Source organism: Tachypleus tridentatus, chromosome 5, assembly GCF_004210375.1.
Source record: "Tachypleus tridentatus isolate NWPU-2018 chromosome 5, ASM421037v1, whole genome shotgun sequence".
Lineage (NCBI taxonomy): Eukaryota > Metazoa > Arthropoda > Merostomata > Xiphosura > Limulidae > Tachypleus > Tachypleus tridentatus.
The window spans coordinates 24,267,068-24,287,825 of record NC_134829.1 but is presented as its reverse complement, the minus strand read 5'-3'; the positions used below and the strand labels follow the sequence as shown (position 1 = coordinate 24,287,825).

Here is a 20,758-nt window from a genome sequence, read left to right as displayed (position 1 = left end):
TTTATAAAGCCAAACATTGTTGATTATCATTTGCATTGAATACAAATCTTCCCTATATTTGTATCTCTTTGTGGTTCCTGAAGCGATATTCTATTGTGCTGATTCCAAACTTGTACAGTTTTACAATACAATATTTCTTTATCTTGTTACTAAAGATTGGTACTTTCTCTTGACAAAACGGATGGAGAGTCAGTGACGTCCCTCAAATCAAAAGTGCATTTTGTAGTTTTAATTAAAAACCCACATTCATCACAACAAAGCTATAGGAGTTTCAAAAACGTCTCCAGTTGTCGACAATAATAGGAAATATGCCGAAAGAGTGAAAGATGTTAATTCCATGTTTCTGCTCTTGTGGAATTATTTACTACTAGAATGTCACATATATAAACATTTTTCTAAAGTTTCGTTATTCTCATTGGAAATTACGTTTTATGTGTTTCCCACGTCCCAAACAAAAATCACCAATAAGCTGACTTACCAGTGTTTTTTCCTATTATTTTAGTGCAGCCTATTTGAATAATTTGCCATATTTATATTATTTTCCATAATGTACCTCGGGCATTAACAATTATATTTCAATTGGTACTTCTAGGACTTAAACAAAACTATGTTTCAGTTAGTACTCCCAGAACTTTAACAACTATGTTTCAGTTAGTTAACCAGCAGAACTTAACCATCATACAATTTGTCGTTCCTTTACAAGGAAAATCGCTGAAAGGTTACAGCAGCAACAGGCCTAAGGAATGTTTCTGTGAGGAGAGACACACAGGATGATTGAAATCAATCGAGGCTTTAGTGTCATATAAACTTAAATGGAAACCTTGACTGTTCCACTGTACGAAGGTAGCCATTTTTATTATGTAGAAGAACTGTATGCAGTGTCTTTTAGTTTTTGTTTAGTAGAAAGAGGTCTATTAACCCTCAAGGACCCTGCTACGGGACAGTGAGGCAGGTCCATGTTGGAGAAATTTGAATTCCATGAGTGAGTGCGTCATCAAATAATTGGCCTGCACTTCGGGGGGACCGATGGAGAGAGGTCCAAGCTGCAAAAGAGACAGGAGAAAACGTAGATTTATTAATACGTGTATCTTTGGAGGGCAGAAGAGAATCGGAGAGATTTGTCTGTACCTCCGCTGTACCAATAGAGTGAAGTAGAGCATATCTAGTTATGTATCCAAAGTAATGCATATACCATTTCCTACCTATATTTATTTGTCTGACCGCATAAAATCTTTTCAACGATAAAATAAGGAAAATTCCAGCAGTGGCACGAAAACTATTGCAAATGTTTTACGGGTTGCACCTAGTTAAATAATAAAAAAATTAAGTCTTCTTTTCAGCGTCAAATTTTTTTCAGTTCTCATATAGCCACATCTGGGCATCTGCGATAAGTATCTTTGTTTGTTGTTCAGCGCAAAGCTACGTAATGAGATATTTTTGCAGTGTCCACCACTGTTATCGAAATCCGGTTTTTAGTGTTATAAAAGCCTTTAGTTTTAAAGTTGTGCCACTGGGGGAGATATCTGAAGCACGAAACTCATGTATTGAAAAATGTCGAGCACTTCATAATGAAGACGATTTACCCAAGTTAGAGTGTAGAATGTATATGTTGTTCACTTATTAAAACCGTTTTCCTCGAGGTGCTTCTGTTAGAAAATTGACTCTCAATAAATGAAGAGGATTCGATAATGGAAAAAGCAAATAAAAATCAAATAATTAATATAATTTTAGCAGAATTGTTTTTGTTACTTAACGTTACGTTGTTGTTTTTTCATATTTTCACTGCGTTAAATGTCATTTCTAACTTTCTGGTTCAAAATAAAACAATTTTATTGACAAGATAAAAATATTTTATTAACATTAACAATAAAAAATTAAAATTTTGACTTGGCTCAAGAAACAACTTTTAACAATTCTACACATTAAGCTTAACTTTAGCCTTATCAAAAAAATTATCTTTCAAAACGGAGTAATAATTATAATCCACTGTGAAGTTTGTATCTTCAAAATTAAACCACAATTCCATTTGTATTACTGGTTTTCTAAAACTTAAGTTTTAAGAGTTTGGTTCAAAAGACTTTTACCTTACAAAATATAAGCTTTCAATAGCCTAGCTATTTAACTCTTGATCTGAACCAACCAAAATACATTATAATTGCTCGTAAAGCACGTGGTTTCTCTTTTTATAACCAATAAGAATGAGGCATCAGTTTAATACGCCCAATATCTTTCGTTATCTGTACATTTATAAATTAATAAAAACAACCTCTACTAGCAATAATATCTGTATAAAAATTTCAACCTAATTATCTCATTATACTAGTTATATATTTTACGTGAAAAATCTTCTAAATAAAACAGACAGTTAATTTGTAAAATATAAATGTTTGCATTCACAGTTTGACAATAATATCTACAAATTCTACTGTGTTTGTCCCACCAGTAAATCAACCAAAAGTTTATGAACTTACAATGCTAAAATCTTGGACTCAATTACCCTCGATAAGCAGAGCACATAGGGCCCACTGTGTAGCTTTGCAGCATTATAAGAACAGCAAAAATAGAAAATAAACTATATTTTGTACATAAATAAAACCTTTAAAACGATTATTAAAATATGTTTAAAGGTTTCAATAGTCGATGCAAAAAACAACAACAACGATCTATTATCTACTATAATTATTCTCGATTTGCATATGAGTGGCATGGTATTCTCACGTAAAAAAGTGATTTTTCCACAATGAAAAATATTCCCCCGCTAGTACATTGCTATGTCTATGGATTTACAACGCTAAAATCAGGGATTTGATTCCCATCGGTGGGATATGCTATAAGAAAACATCCACCCACACAATTCCACAAGAATGAGAAGACAGATCCCATCTAACAACAGGAGATTCGATCTGGAAGTGTATAGCAAAGTAATTCTGAATTCTCTGAACTTGACTGAGTTTCTGAAAACAAACAAACTAGACACAGGATAAAAAATAAAATGATACAATGAAACAAATAATGTGTTTACTGGAAATAGCTTTAGCTCTTAAATCCCGTGATATCTTTATCAAGTTAAATCTATTGAAAATATCTTCACGTCCTGTTCCAGAATGAGAAAACGCAGTATTATATACACAAAATAAAATGCTATATTATCCTAGGACACTTTCACTACCCACAAGATTTGTTTTCGTTTCCATGAAATATAAAAAAGGTTATAACTTTAAACATCGCCAAGACTGTCAGTGGAGCAGGTTGGTGTCTATTTTTGCACAGAGTATGTACAGTTATGCTAAAATGTTTTCGATGGGAAGACAGAAGAGATGTCTTTGATAAATTACACAAAGCAATAGATAGCAATCGTCAAAGGAACTTACTGGCTTTCTTAAGCTGTGTGCTCTCTTGCATTATAACGTTATATTTTAAGTTAAATATCTATATTATACTATCAGATGGGGATACTTGTTAAATAAAGTTAATATGAATGTTCTTGAGATGAATCCTACGCTAAAAAAATAGATCAATCAATAAACTGAATGTTCTTAACAATGTTACAAAGCAGTACACCTTGTTTTCTGCAGCTGTCTGATTTAGAGAAATAACTGGAACTTTGTTCTGAAATGTCGGAAAGTAGTTTTCGGTACTTGATTTTGATATATATAACCACCTAATTTAACGATATAGGCAAGAAATAAATAACTTCTGAGAGTATCAGTTTCTATTAATGTGGCCGGCGTGGCTTGGTGGTTAGTGTATTTGACTCGCAATCTGAGAGTCTCAAATTCGAATCCTCATTGCTGACTTGACTGGCCACCTGGGAGTAACAATTCTTGGCTCACAAAATTTCTGGTGAAATCCAAAGTGTCGGGATTAAGGTTATTACGAAAAAAAAAAGTATAGACTCCTATTAATTATATCTTATTGTTGGCATGGCCAGGTGGTCAAGGTGATCGAATTGTAATCCCACGGTCAGTCCTTCTATCTGTTGGTAAAAAAGCAACTCAAAAGGTAGCTGTGGGTGGTAATGACTAACTGCCTTCCCTCTATTCTTACACTGGTAAATTGCGAACAGCTAGCACAGATAGTCCTCGTGTAGCTTTGCGCAAGGCCCAGTATGGCCAAGCGTGTTAAGGCGTGCGACTCGTAATCTGAGGGTCGCGGGTTCGCATCCCCGTCGCGTCAAACATGCTTGCCCTTTCAGCCATGGGGGCGTTACAATGTGACGGTCAATCCCACTATTTGTTGATAAAAGAGTAGCCCAAGAGTTGGCGGTGGGTGGTGATGACTAGCTGCCTTCCCTCTAGTCTTACACTGCTAAATTAGGGACGGCTAGCACAGATAGCCCTTGAGTAGCTTTGTGCGTAATTCAAAAAACAAACAAACAAACTTTACGCAAAATTTACAAAACAACCAAACACACTTATTGTATCTCAGAATAGCTAGGTTTCTCGTCATCAAGAAATGCACTTATTGTAGGTTTATTGTAATTTTCTCTGTAACGATATTCAAATATTTCTTCAGTTATCATGAATTTCTGTTTTTGGAATATTGGATTACTATAAATTAGGTAGCGAAGACACAATATGTATGAAATAGTAGAAATCCCTACCTTTACTATCGTATATATTATTACCATTGTATATCAGGGGTCACCAAACAACGGCCCGCGGGTCGTATAGGGCCCTCGAGGTCATTTTGTCCGGCCCGCCAGCAGCTAGCCGCTTCGAAATAAAAAGTGACATTTCACGAAATGTCTGACTGTCGTTACAAAATAAATCACACCGATGGTCGCTTTAAGCTGGCAAACACAAGACGTTATGATAAAAAGAAACACGGCTGTCACGCGCATTTTTAACCAATAGGAAAATTCTTCTTTCGTCCTTGCTGCCCGTTTATTCATATCGAGGCAAGTATCTATGAAAGCAATAGGATTTCGAAAACAAGTACAGACTTAACCCTCGTCCTATCGACTCGTCTTGTAAATTCAGCGGCCTAGGGTTACCGCTTCAGCAAGCTCATTTCTCTTAGTAGTCGGGTTATGCGCTTTTCGTAACTCGTTCTTAGGTAAGTGTCGGGGCAAACGTTTGTGTGTGTATTTTTCTTATAGCAAAGCCACATCGGGCTATCTGCTCAGCCTACCGAGGAGAATCAAACCCCTGATTTTGCGTTGTAAATCCGAAGACATACCGCTGCACTAGCGGAGGCCCGGGCAAACGTACGTTTCAATATATTTTGTTTGTGCGTTCTTGGACCAGTACAATACGTTCTGTGTTTTTCATTTTCAGATCCTGTTTTTTTTTAACCCATTGTTATGGTTGCTTTTAAAAGAAGAAAAGTGGACTCTGAGTGTCGTGCTTTCAATGAAGAATGGGGAGAAAAGTACTTCTTTGTGGAAACAAAAAACCAGAAAGCTACTTGTGTGATATGCACCGAAAGTGTTGCCATCTTGAAAGAGTACAATCTTCGGCGTCACTTTGAAACAAAACATCTATCAACATATTGGAAATTTTCAGGAAAGTTCCACTCTGAGAAATTTGAATCTATGAAACGTGTTCTTGAATCTCAAAAGAATCTCTTCACGAGAAAATTTGCTGGAAATGAATCTGCCATTCGTACAAGTTACAATATAGTGCATAGGATGGCAAAGCGAGATAAACCTTTTACTGATGGCAACTTCATCAAAGAGTGTATGATGGAAGCAGCAAATGAGCTGTGTCCTGAAAAAGCCAATTTCTTTGAAAGTATCAGCATTTCAGCAACTTCAGTTGTACGGAGAGAAGAATAACTTGGAGAGAACATCGCATTACAGATACGCCAAAAATCTAGAAACTTCCTATGGTATTCTCTGGCATTGGATGGGTTTACTGATATCTCGAGTACGTCACAACTTCTCGTGTTCATTCGTGGAGGTAATTTTGACAAGAATATAACCTTCAGTGAAATCAGCTTAGAGGTGTAACAGTTGGTGAAGAAAACACATGGCTGGAGTAAAGAAGGGTCTGGTGGGTCTTGGAAGATTTTTAACTCTCAAGCGCTCTGTTCATACATTGCATCATACATCAGCAAGCACTCTGTGGAAAAGACTTAGATATTTCTTGCGCACTGAAACCAGTCATTTCTGCAGTTAACTTCATAGAATCATTAAAGGATTTCGGAGAAAGCTGTCATTGGAAGAAGGAAACCTCTCTCATTTTCAGTGTTTCAATGAGTTTCATGCTGGAATCACAAAAGATGCCAACCTGGAGTTTCAGAAAAAGATTATTGGTGATTTAAATTAGCATTTTTAGAGAGATTTTCATATTCTGTCGAGAAGCAATGCATAGGTTTTTCATACATTCCATTCTTTATGCCAACTAAACAAAATAAGAAAAAGTAAAGTACAGAAATGTTTTCTTGGCTAAAAGCCATTTCTTGAGTTGGTTTTGGTGAAATATGAAGTTCTGTACAAAATAATGTATTTTTACTACTTAATTGAAGATCACATATATTTTTTGTTTGATTTTATTCCTTTCTTTTCTCTAAAAGTATATTCTGTCAAAAGCTTCTTTCTGTTTTCGCTATTGAAATGAAATATAATGATACGTTAGCAATTTTTAAGAGTATTTAATCACATCTATCTCACACTATAGTCATGGAGATTGAAATTAAACTTTCCTAGAGAAAGAAACACACACAAAAAACGATCGATTTGGTTACTTCACGAGTGATACATACACTAGATTATCTTACATTTAACATACTTTCGTGTAGCTGTTGGTAATTGGAATATTTTAACAAACTACCGATAGATGACGAATAAGGAAATTAGATGATTGGTATTTCTTATCAGATTTAGCGGTTTGTTCTTAAGCATGAAGCTCTACCATAAATTATTTTGTGCTTTCCCCACCGCGGATGTTAAAACTTGGTAATCCTGAGAACAACTACAGTGTACATTTGATGTAGTTGTTATTTTCGCGCCTATTTCAGCTAATTCAAATACTGTCGCTAAAACGTATAGGTAAACCAATCATTCAAGAAATTTTGAATCTCCATATTTTGTTTGTTTGGAAGTAAACACAAATAAACACAATGGGCTATCTGAACGATGTCCACCCCGGTTTTCAGCATTATAATTCCGCAGACTTTCCGCTGTGTAACTGGGGAGCTTCCAAATCCCTTCCTGTACTGTGCATTCTTCGTTGATTAAACTACTTTGATCAAATTGAACACAACAACCACTCAAGTGAAGTGACATTTAAAGAAATAACATAAAAAATATTCTGAGTAACTGCAAAAAATAAAAAAAATTAAAACAATAAACAATAAGTTACTTAAGTTTTAGCGCAGAGGTTTTTAACATTTGAAATCCGGTTAATCTGGTAGGTTAACTATTTTCGCAGCGTTTTTTAACTTAAAAATTTCTGTTGATTATTTATACAAGATTTCGGTAAAACGTATTGATCCATGTTCGTCATGCAGAAGAATAAAAACCGAAAAGGGTATAGTATCCTACGAGAACGTTTCACTAGATATATTAAGGCTTTCACTGGTTAACTACAGGTTTCAGGAACAGTTTACTAGCGTCCGCACTTTGTAACGACACCACGTATCAGGTGTTGGAACTACATAAAAATTTGTTTTGTAATGCCACTTTTTACACTTTTGTTGTTTTTTAAATTTTTTTATTGTTATTTTAATAGGTCGACAATCTGCCTAGTGTTGAAAGAGCGTGAAATTCTGCTCAGGCCTGATTATATTATTTAAGATTTCACGTTTTTGTGGGTCGAAGAGAATAAATTTCATGTCTATATGTGAATGATCGTTTTATTCAATAAACAGATGTAAAATGGTTAAAAAATATTATTTACTGGGATAACCTGTTTCATTTCTGCAGATATGTTTGGTGTTTTCACTATCTCCCTTTTATATATGAAAACAACCTTTGTTTTTATTATATAAAACACACAATTAGAACCAGCGCTTTCGACATTTGGACCTACCTTTATAAAGGACACAGGCAGCACTATCAAATTACTAGTATATAGCTTTCTGTAGTTTTTGCATAGGTGCTATGGAACTTCATACAATTAAACAACCTTTTACTAATATAAAACTGATTCACTAACACAGATGGTTTTATTTTTATTAAAAAATAGTTTTCTATAATAGACTAAATCAACATCTAAGCTATCCCACCGAACACAAAGATATTGTAACAGTATTATACCAATATTACCGAATACAAAGATATTGTAACAATATCATACCAATATTACCGTACACAAAGATATTGTTACAATATTATATCAATATTACCGAACACAAAAATATTATAACAATATTATATCAATATTACCGAACACAAAGATATTGTAACAATATTATACCAATATTATCGAACACAAAAATATTGTAACGATATTATATCAATATTACCGAGCACAAAAATATTGTAACAATATTATACCAATATTACCAAACACAAATATACTGTGACAATATTATACCAATATTACCGAACACAAAAATATTGTAACAATATTATACCAATATTACCGAACACAAAGATATTGTAACAATATCATACCAATGTTACCGAACACAAATATACTGTAACAATATTATACCAATATTACCGAACACAAAGATATTGTAACAATATCATACCAATGTTACCGAACACAAATATACTGTAACAATATTATACCAATATTACCGAACACAAAGATATTGTAATAATATTAGTCCAATATTACCACAATTCTGTTGGCATGGCACAGTACTGTAATAATGTTTTCAAACAATAAAACAAGAGACATCCATACAATAACGGCAGAAACTAGCCCACAGTAGTTACAGAACGTTCTTTGAGCGTCATGTTATATTTAATTGGTTTATTAATTCATTTTGTTTGTGCTATAGAGAAGACAAAAGCTAAAACAACCCACTGCTAAAGCCTAATTAATATGGTACGATACCTTTAGTAACAATCACAAGAGTTGGCGGTGGGTAGTGATGACTAGCTGTTTTCCCTTTATTCTTACATTGCTAAATTACGGATAGCCCTCAAAGATAGCCCTCGTGTAGCTTTGCGCGAAATTCAAAACACAAACGAACAAAGAAACAAAATAATTAAGGAGGAAGAGGTCTTGTGCACCTGACCCTTCTGGTATTTAAGAAATAAACATACCCAAATACCCATTAAGAAACGAGCGAGCGAAAATAATTATGTTTAGCTCTTCATGTGTGCTGACGATGTGTCTGAATTTTGAAAGAAAGAAAATATTTAAGAACAAAGTAATTTTATTTCAATCATCAACAAAACATTTAAGACTCTGGCAGACCTCAAGAGCATGAACAATAACGTCACAGTTATACAGAAGACAGCTTAAAGATTTGGATACAGAACTATTCGAACAAGAAATTGCTAAAAGTCACGGTGACGTAGCAAACAACAATAGTCACAAAATTCTTGGGCATGAAAAAAACGTACAGTCATACATCTGGCAGTTTTGTTTGTTTGTTTTTGAATTTCGCACAAAGCTACTCGAGGGCTATCTGTGCTAACCGTCCCTAATTTAGCAGTGTAAGACTAGAGGGATGGCAGCTAGTCATCACCACCCACCGCCAACTCTCGGGCTACTCTTTTACCAACGAATAGTGGGATTGACCGTGACATTATAACGCCCCCACGGCTGAAAGGGCGAGCATGTGTAGCGCGACGGGGATGCGAACCCGCGACCCTCAGATTACGAGTTGCACGCCTTCACACGCTTGCCCATGCCGGACCCATCTAGCAGCTTTAGAGATGAGAAGTAGTAATTAGGCTTACTCGCATATAAAAGGCCCCCCGCTAGTACAGCGGTAAGCCTACGGATTTAAAACGCTAAAATCAGGGGTTCGAATCCTCTCGGTGGGCTGAGCAGATAGCCCGATGTGACTTTGCTATAAAAACACACACACACACGCATATAAAAGAATGCTGAAATTCACAATTAGTCTCTTTAATAACTGTAAGATATTTTTGATATTGTTTGTTTAATTTAGCACAAAGCTGCAGTGTAAGTTATCTATACTCTGCCTACCACGGGAATCGAAACCAAAATTCTAGTGTTAAAAGTCCTAAAACAGGCCGCTGTGCCACTGGGGATGATACGGTGGTATTAATATCAATTCTCCATCTACGTGTACCACTAAACAAGTGAAATGGGTATGCCACCTCTCCATTATTGTGAACTTAAATTATTATTTATATATACAGACTCAGCAATAACTTTACAGATTATGATGCCAACGATTCTAGTTTCGATCTCCGTGGTGGGCAAAGCACAAAGAGACCATTGTCTAACTCTGTGCTTAACAACAATTGCTTTCTAATAATAATTGCTTTTGCAAGTTCTCACTTGCCCATTACACTTACTAAGATGTAAAGAACATACGTTTATCTTGCTTCTCAGAAATCTGTACATAACCAACACCAAAACTTTCAATCAGTCATACAAATAGTGAAATAACAAGCAGAATGGATAAGTTTCTAGTAGGTCTATACAAACTTACCCTTCCACATTCTGTTTCACTCCAATTTTATTTTGGAGCATCTCAACACAGTATTTCAGCAGTATGTCTGCAGACCTTCAACTCTAAAAATCAGATTATGATACCCGGGATGATAAGGCACAGATAGCCCACCGTTTAGAGTTGTGCTTAACTACACACTAATAAACTTTTAAGTGTTTTTAGTTTTACACAATAATATCGTCAAAAACATGTATATGACAGGTTTCTCCGTACCCTTTAGGTGACAAAGCAAAATCATCCTTACCAAGCAGTAATGAAAAAAGAAACCCTCTAACCACTCCCAGTTTGGACCTGGACAAGAAAGGCCCACCTTTCAAAAGTGTTAGGGTTATAGAGTTTCTGCTTCATTTGTATCAAGACTTCTTGAATATATGTGTTATTCCAACATCATGAACTTACCAAACAATGAATACTTGAATTACAATTTCTATACAAGTATTAAGCTGATATCTAATTTGAAAGGTGTCAACACAATTTGAATTAAACTATTTGTTTCTGAATTTCGAGCAAAATTACACGAGGGCTACCTGCGCTAGCCGTCCCTGATTTAGCAGTGTAAGACTAGAGGAAATGCAACTAGTCATCACCACCCACCGCCAAACTCTTGAGCTACTCTTTTACCAACGAATAGTGGGATTACACGTAACATTATTACGCCATCACGGCTGAAAGGCCAAGAATGTCTGGTATGACGAGGATTCGAACCCGCGACCCTCGGATTACGAGTCGAGTGCCTTAACTATCTGGCGATGCCGGGCCAAATTAAATTGATATATATAGTTTAAAAGGTGTCAACACAATTTGATCTAAGTTGATATCTAATTTAAAATGTCATCACAATTTGATCTAAGCTAATATCTAATTTAAAAGATGTTAAACCAATAAAAGTGAATTATTTTATCACAGTTTTGACAAACGTGTTTTTGTCGATAAACTACCACTCATACTGAGACGCAAGGAATCATGGGATAGTTTGTTTGCTTGTTGTTGAGCACACAGTTACACGATGAGCTATCTATGCTGTTCCTACTACGGGTATCGGAGTTTGGTTTTTAGCATTATTAGCCTTAAACCTACTGCTAACTCAGTGGGTGGAGTTTGGGTGGTGAGATTCACAGAGAGTGAGTTTGATTTGAGCTAGGTTCTATAAGTTAGGTTCTATAAGCTAGGTTCTATAAGTTAGGTTCTATAAGCATCTGAAAAATTCCTTCTTTTTAAACGATTTTTTTGAAGATTACTCAACACATCACATTCAATCATCTCAGTGTTTATTCTATTTGATTTACGAGTCACCTACTTTTACTCATTCTGACCCATCATAATTTCTTACTATTCAACACCACACGTGTCCATGTTTTCTATAATAATGACAACCTATCTCTTTCATTTGGTTATCATCGTGGTCGTTTGTCCTCGACTTTCATCGATCTAACTATGTCACAAACGTACTCCTCTGGTCATCACGTGATCAGTCCATACCACCTGAAGCACCTTTGTTGTATCTTCTGTCTTATGACTGCCACACTTACGCATTCTCGAATGTACTTGTAACGGATTTGGTGTTTCTTAGCAATTCTATATCTTCATTGCAACATTCTGATCTTTACTGTACGCAAAGTTTGCACTTGTTTATTTCAGTATTACCCAAAACCGTACATTGGGAAGAATACTCAATTGCTGATTCAAAATCACCACTAAAACCTGTTATCCGTACTCCTTAGGGCCATAATGTGGTGTTATTTCACACTTAAACACTTCTCTGTTTCATTATTTCACCAATTTTAAACAAATCCGTCTAAAATAATTAGGAGTGAAACTACTATTTGTCAAACTTCAAAATTATGTTACAGACAAGTCAGCAAAACCTAAGATCAAGACAGATATTTAGTCCAATAATTTGAGCGTTTCTTTAATCAGGGGTGAATTAGGAATAAAAATGATTATTACACTCTTCAATAGTTACATTAGCTTTTCCATTTTACCACAAAACTTAGGAAATGTATCAACGTCTATATAGTGCAGCATATGACGGAAAATAACCCTTAAATAAGAATATATTAAATAGTTAAAAACTTCTATTAAAAACAAACATTTGTCCCTGTTAGCGTGGCAGTATTAGCTTTTTATATTATTTTACTTGTTTAACTCTACACGATTCCTTCAGTGTGTACGTCCCTCGGTAGGTTAGAGGAAAGTTTATCAACTCAAAGCTAAGATCCAAAGTTCGACTCCCCGCTGTAGACAGAGCCTAAATAGTCCTTTGTGTTGTTTTTCGTTAAAACAGCAATAAAGTTCTATACATACACATGAAATAGTCCATTCCTATGCCTATACCTATTCAAACATTATTAGACGATTTTCAACATTTAGGCTTGACTACTCACCTTCAATTACACACACACAAAAGTTTTTTTAAACGTAAATAACTATGACTGTCCTTGGAGGAAGCTTTACTAAGCCCTTTTTCAAAGATATTTGTCCAAAAATAACAGGCCCGTCATGGCCACGTGGTTAGGGTGCTGGAGGGTCGCAGGTTTAAATCCCCCCTTACACCAAACATGTTCGCTTCTTTCACCAGTATAGGTATTATTATGTGCTGGTCAATCCCACTATTTGTTGGTAAAAGAGTATCCTAAGAGTTTCTTTCTTTAAAAAAGGGAGATTTAAAAGACTTTCAAAATAAGATTGAATTATAAAACGTTTTTTCTAGTTATTAGGAACTACTACATGTTTTTCTAGTTATTAGGAACTACAACATGTTTTTTCTAGTTATTAGGAACTACTACATGTTTTTCTAGTTATTAGGAACTACAACATGTTTTTTCTAGTTATTAGGAACTACTACATGTTTTTCTAGTTATTAGGAACTACAACATGTTTCTCTAGTTATTAGGAACTACAACATGTTTTTTCTAGTTATTAGGAACTACTACATGTTTTTTCTAGTTATTAGGAACTACTACATGTTTTTCTAGTTATTAGGAACTACTACATGTTTTTCTAGTTGTTAGGAACTACAACATGTTTTTTCTAGTTATTAGGAACTACAACATGTTTTTTCTAGTTATTAGGAACTACTACATGTTTTTCTAGTTATTAGGAACTACAACATGTTTTTTCTAGTTATTAGGAACTACTACATGTTTTTCTAGCTATTAGGAACTACAACATGGTTTTTCTAGTTATTAGGAACTACAACATATTTTTTCTAGTTATTAGGAAGCACTACATGCTTTTTCTAGTTATTAGGAACCACTACATGATAGACAAGTGTGTTTTGTTTCTCATGGAGAAGCAACAACAACAAAGTTTTTATTGACTTGATCAGAATATAGGGCATGGAGTACGTGGTAAACTACACTTGTAATTTTATTAATTATGTCTGAGACCACGTGATCAGGTCAACCTTTTATGCGTCTTATATTTTCTTTCAAAATTATAATATCTCTAAGCAACACCTGGGAGATTTTATGACTCTGTATAACGTGAAGAATGTTCTCTAATCCAAGAAAAACACTACCACTGCGTTAATAAAAAGAGAGCGGAATGGCTTAGAAAATGATTGAAGAACTATTTCTTATGTGAGTAAATACAGAGATGCTAACGTTTCGCTTAAAACTAGGTCTATATTAAACACACGCACACTAAACAAAACTATTGTTTCAGAGAAACTAAACAATAATATTCCCATCGTATGTATATCACAATTTGTTCGTAGTTCAAGAACTAATATCTGAAAAATAAAATACACAGAGAGTTTATAGCGAATATTTTACCATACATTTGAAGGAAAAAAAATGTAGCCTGGAGGAGCTTTGGGCATCTGTGGGCGCGCTAGTCCTTATTCTTGCTACGTACCACGTTTTACCTATATGTAAATGTATCTTTAAAAGAAAGCCGTCGGTCCGGACACGCCCTTGCACTGGCATCGCGCTTATGTCCTAAAAATAAACAGATATCTATATTTAAACCACTGGTGTTCTTATGTGAAAACACGTATCTCAGACAGGAGTTCAATACAAGGGTTATAGGGAACGTTTGCTTGTGCAAAAGAAGAAAAAAAAAACATTCCATATCTGAAAAGTTCGACCTAGTAATAATATTTTCAGTATTCTGAACAGTTGGAAGATCGCTCTGAAATGATTAGATACTCCCTTTTCATTTATATTGTTGTAACGGAACTCGTTACTGCACCATATGCGAAACCTATTAGTGCAGGTGAGCACTATTGTAATTTTTTTCTATCGTCCGTTTTTTTAAATGTGTCTAAATCTGTTTATTTCATTTATCCCATCATTACATTTGAATTATTAAAAGTATAAAAACAAACAACATTTATTTAGTATGCATTTTTCCTTTTTGTATTTTCAACTTACAAAATGCTGGTGTATTTACTTCATTCTTTATATTATCACTACTGTTGTTTAACTTCTATTGTAAATGTCTTATGGTTAACGATATTGTTTAATTAAATTTGTTATAAGGTTTCGTTGTTCAATACTTTTCAGCAGTAATACTTCTTGTGAATAACTTATTTATGTTACTAATAGTTTGATTACGTTTTGTTGTGAGTGAATTATTTTTCTTTTGTAACGGTTTTGTCTGAATATTTTAGCATCGCGAAGATGTATAGTATACTTTACATTTGTTATAGTGCCGCTGAAAGAGTTATGTGCAAAACTTCTGATGGTTATTTTTTATTAGTACCAGTTTTTGCCACTAAATAATTATTAATTGTTCTCGTCTATTTTACTATTTTTAATACTTCATCAAAGAGTTAAAACCATATACGTACGTTAATGACAAAAATAAATATGAACGTGACAAGCGAGAGCATTCATTAAACCTTATCAGCACGAGACAGAAACAGGAAATCCGACTTCTCTCTCCAACTTTAAAATTCTCTCAACAGCCAAACATTATAATGAACTTCTTATATAAGAAACATCGTATATAAAAACTCTCCTTTCGTCCCCAAATAACTCAGCCCAGTCTTCACTGGATTTAAAGTTCAACTCAACCAGTTCTTCATTTTCCCGTCTTATATTTGTATGTTGAAATTTTCTTATGGATATATTTATGTTGTAATTACAAATGTTTTGTTTTATGTGTTGGAATCGTGAGGATTCCAATACATGTAATAAATGCTTGTTATTATTATGTTCACATTTTATTTTATCATTTACTTTCGTTTTCCGAGGAATGAGTCGATTACTCATATAAGTACATGTTGCTGTTTCGCTTTGGGTTTTTTTATTGTTTTTGTTTCAGAGTTATTATTAAAACATAATTAGTATTCAAATACACACACATGCCTGTGTATGTAGTTGTCCTTATGTGTGGCTAAAATATTACAATTGATTCGATATTGTTGTATATACATTTTTTTCTGCTATATCTTATTATTGAATTTTAAGGAGAATATATGTAACAAATCGGTATTTAATTAAAAGAAGTCACAAACCAAGCTCGGGCACAAAGCTAAAAGAAAACTTGTAATACATTTCATGACACAAACTAGTGTTACATGCTACGGTCAAACAGCTTTAGTTGTATTTTCCTAGAAGTCTTTGTATAGGATAAGAATCATATTTCTCATTTCTCGTTTAGATACCCGGCATTGCCAGGTGGTTAAAGCGCTGGACTCGTAATCTGAGGGTCAGGAGTTCAACTCCCCGTCACACCAAACATGCTCGCCCTTTCAGGCGTGACGGCGTTATAATGGGATGATGAATCTCATTGTTTGTTAGTAAAAGACTAAACCAAGAGTTAGTGGTTGATGGTGATGGCTAGTTGTCTGAAAGGCTAAATTAGGGACGGGTAATGCAGATAGCCCTCCCACGGCTTTGGGCGAAATTCAGAAAACAAACAAAAATTTTTGATGACAGAAACTGTATTGTTTTTCTTCCTCCATGTCGTCTGGTAATTATACCACTTAATTCTATCATGTGTATTTATTTCATTCGTATTAATATTGAAATCACTTGTATAATACACCCAAGAGGACATACATATGTGTTCGAAATTAAAAAATGCTAATAAATTAGGTAAAAGTATTATATAAGCTATGAAGAACCGTGAACACAGAAAATTAAAATAAAAATATAATTACAGTTTCTAAGATAAAAATAAAATTGTGAAAGGTATGCCAAGTAAAACTTTGAAATTGTCTCTTATAAAAGCTGTTAACAAAAGATCTCTCCCTCAAATATGGTTAGGATTAGGAGTAAATAATCCTATATTTATCAGATGTCAGTGAAACAGGATGTAGCATACGGTGAGTAAAGACAGTTATATCTTACAATACCCGGTCCGTATTTAACTGAGTTATGACCAATCACATCATCATCAGAAACTCCATAGATAACGAAAGTACGTCTTGTTATATAACAGACGTGTCCGCTACGTGAACCTTCTTCAACTATCTTTGCATTTGTTTCTTCGGACTAGAGTCTAACAGGTATCCAGCTCTAAGCTTCGTTGACTATAACTAGAACTCTGTAACTCCTCAGCACACCATCATTAATCAGTATTATTTAATCGAACTTGTTTTTTAGTCAAGTACAAAGACACAATGGGCTATCTGTGCTGTGTCCACCACAAGTATCGAAAGCTGATTTTTGGCAGTGTAAGTTTGCAGACGTACCGCTAAGCTATTTCTTCGATTACCTACGTGTTCCAAGATATTCGACCTGCAACTTATGCAGCCGCTTGGTATTTGATCACGATAGAGTTTTTGACCATCCTTGCTGAGGCAAATCCATCTATCAATCCCAAAGAAGCAGTGGCGACACTCAAAAATATGTTTGGTGCTAACGAGGACAGTATAGTGGTAATAGTAGTAGCCTTCGGACCAGGTCAGGAGATCAAGGACAAGGTATCCAACCTGAAACAGGCAATACAGGAAGCTCTAATAATTTTCTTTGTAATAAAAAACAGAGATATTCAAGTACTGTGTATGAAACTATTGGTGGTAAGGTGACTGGTCACTCCAAAATCTTTGTCTTTGACTGTTCATAACAGTCTCTTGCTGATACAGCGGTTAGTTTACAGATTTACAACGCTAAAATAAGATTTCAATTTCTCTCAATGGACTCATCAGATAGCGTGATTTGGCTTTGCTATAAGAAAACACACACATTGTTCATAACTTCCGACTTAGGTACGTTACCATTTTACATATAAAGATTAAATACTTGGTTACAGAAGATTTTGATAGTTTCATCACCAAGAAATAATCAAATAATAACTGGAATTAGAATTACTTGTTTCTTTATCTACCACCTGAAAAACAATAAAAACAACACTTCGCCTCCGGTTGAGGAAGAGGTTTTTTGTTTTGAATTTCGCGCAAAGCTACTCGAGGGCTATTTGCCCTAGCTGTCCCTAATTTAGCAGTGTAAGACTAGAGGGAAGGTAGCTAGTCATCACCACCAACTCTTGGGCTACTCTTTTACTAACGAATAGTGGGATTGACCGTACTTTATAACGCCCCACGGATGAAAGGGCGAGCATGTTTGGTACGACAAGGATTCGAACCCGCGATTATCGGATTACGAGTCGAACGCCTTATTAACCCACCTGGGCATGCCGGGCCTAGAGAAAGAGATCCTGTGTTAAAAATATTTAAATATAATATTTTTTTTAATTATTCAAAAGCATTCTTATATTAAATGAATGGGCACATTAATCATTAGTATATTTCTGTATTTCCTGTCTCAAACTGGTTTATCGAAATACTTTTTGATTTAATAGTTCAATCTTCTGCAAATAAAGTGACTTTCTCTGAGACTTCAATCGAGCTCCCCCTGTTGGCACTCATAAACCCTACAGGTAAGCAGCTGAACAGTTTTTCAGAAAATATTATCGAGGTGCCTTTGAATGTCTTTTAATGCACACGAACACATATAATAAAAGGGTTTATAATTAAAGAGGGTTAAATCATTATATTAAAGCTGTTTTGAATATAAATCGGTAAGTCATTTGGCAACATCAGTCGATATAAAGCCGGGTGAAACGGGACGTATAAGAATTATATTTTTACAATGTTTTGAGTTTAATAGATTTTGCTTGTAACAGCTATTACTGAAACATAATATCCATAAATTCGGATCATAAAGAGCTGTTTCGGTCAGGGAGTTAGAACTAAGATGTGGATATCCCTTCAATTTGGCCCGACATGGGCATGTGATTAAGGCACTCGACTCGTAAGGCGAGGGTCGCAGTTTTGAATTCCCGTCACACTAAACATGCTCGCCCTTTCAGCCGTAGGGGCGTTATAATGCGACGGTCAATTCCACTATTCGTTGATAAAAGAGTAGCTCAAGAGTTGGCGGTAGGTGGTGATGACTAGCTGCCTTTCTTCTAGTCTTACATTTCTAAATTAGGGACGGCTAGCGCAGATAGCCTTTGAGTAGCTTTTGGCGAAATTCAAAACAAACAAACCCTTCAACTTAATGACGTTGGAAAACAAGTTGGTTCATACTATCTATAACAACAGTAGACAACACAGTCAAGATGGATCTTCCCCATCGCACTTCAACCAGCTGGAGAGTGAAACAGATATACGTGTTCTTCCATACGAAGACATACCTCTCATTGCGTCAGACACAACGTCTATTGATTTCTATGCTTTGGATTACTAAAACTGATGTTGAGAGACGGTCGTACGCTAAGTGAGTTATGAAAAGCACTAAAATAAAAAGGGGGTGCTTTGAGCATGACATTCTTAGGATGGATTATTATGCAATGAAAATTACGTTACAAATAGGGGACGGCTATATATGGTGACCCATGCTGTAATGACGTAATCCAAAATTGTTTTAATAAAACGAATAAAATCAACGCTGGTAATAAAGTTTTGAAATTCACTTTTCTTTGTTCATTATTCTTAGATACTCGACCTTAACATTTTTACCTATAATTTGCATTAATGTTTTTAAATTTTTGTAAAGTCCTTCAATACATGGCCAGGTGGTTAGGGCGCTTGATTCTCTATCTGAGAGTCGCGGCTTCGTATCCTCGTCCCACCAAACATGTTAGCCCTTTCAGCCGTAGGAGCGCTATAATAAGACACTCAATCCCACTATTTGTTAGTAAAAGAGTAGCGCTAGAGATGGCGGTGAGTGGTGATGACTAGCTGCTTTCCTTCCAGTCCATCACTGCTGAGTTAGGGACGGGTAACACAGATGGTTCTCATGTAGCTTTGCTCGAAAGTCCAAAAGAGCCAAAACCCTCATACATCTAAATATTTGAGAATAAAAAGACGAACCATAACAAGTATATAGATCTTAATTAGTGTACTCATCTACAAAATGCTTAAGAAAACGGAAGCTCTTTTGTTCCTAAACGAATAAAAGGATGCATAGAATATGTATTTAATGTAACTGCAAGTTACTATTAGAATCTTATTTTAAATGTCTGATAGAACAATATATCCTTACGTAACATCTTTAACGGACACTAGTCTCATCGGAGTGTTAAATCTTAATTATAATAAGTAGAAAATAATATTCAAGTTTAAAATACGTTGATTGACGTACATATATTTATATGTTGAGTGACGTACATATATTTTTGCCATTCTATACTCTAACTTACTTTATTTTTACACTCAAAAGTATGAAAGTAGTTTCAAGTTAATAATGAATGTTTCTTGTCGTGTTTGAGTGATTAAACCAATAAAAATATTTAGGTACTGCTAAAAGGTTTTAATATTTTCTTATCGCAAAGAACGTAGATATATGTTTTAGTTTTTCTTCGTGTAATATATTTTTATTTTATTCCTAGAGTTTCAATACCTTCACACTAGAGAGGATCGAAACGCTCCATACTATCAAGTGCCACTTTATTCAACGTCTACAACTCCAATGGGGTTAAAAATATGAAAAGAAAGCTAAAGAAACTGTATATTCATTAAAATAGACTTTCACCTGAAATGGAATATGACATTTTAGATTTTAACATATATTTTTAGAACTGTTTTTCTCAGTTCTTGTAAACGTCCATTTTATTTCTAGAAATCTTAAGTACATTACTTTATCTGAGTGATTTTTATTTAAAATTTAAAACGAAACAATTTTTATAAATAACTTCCATTATTAAGTTTCAATTCCAGTAAAAAAATACTGTATATCATTTTCTCGCCTGGAGTAATACCATTCTTTACTTTGGCGGAGAAACTTTGTATTTATTTTGTTTTATG

At 34.7% G+C, this 20,758-nt stretch overlaps 1 protein-coding gene and 1 long non-coding RNA gene across 2 annotated transcripts in view; one reads left to right on the top strand and one right to left on the bottom strand.

Moving 5' to 3' along the window:
• LOC143250725 (frizzled-10-B-like) overlaps positions 1 to 20,758 on the bottom strand; it is a 255,452-nt gene that overhangs the window by 37,054 nt on the left and 197,640 nt on the right. The window lies entirely within an intron of this gene.
• On the top strand, positions 14,621 to 20,472 carry LOC143250249 (uncharacterized). The gene is made up of 3 exons (XR_013028107.1): positions 14,621 to 14,772; positions 18,310 to 18,387; positions 20,344 to 20,472. It is a non-coding gene; the product is annotated as an uncharacterized LOC143250249 (long non-coding RNA).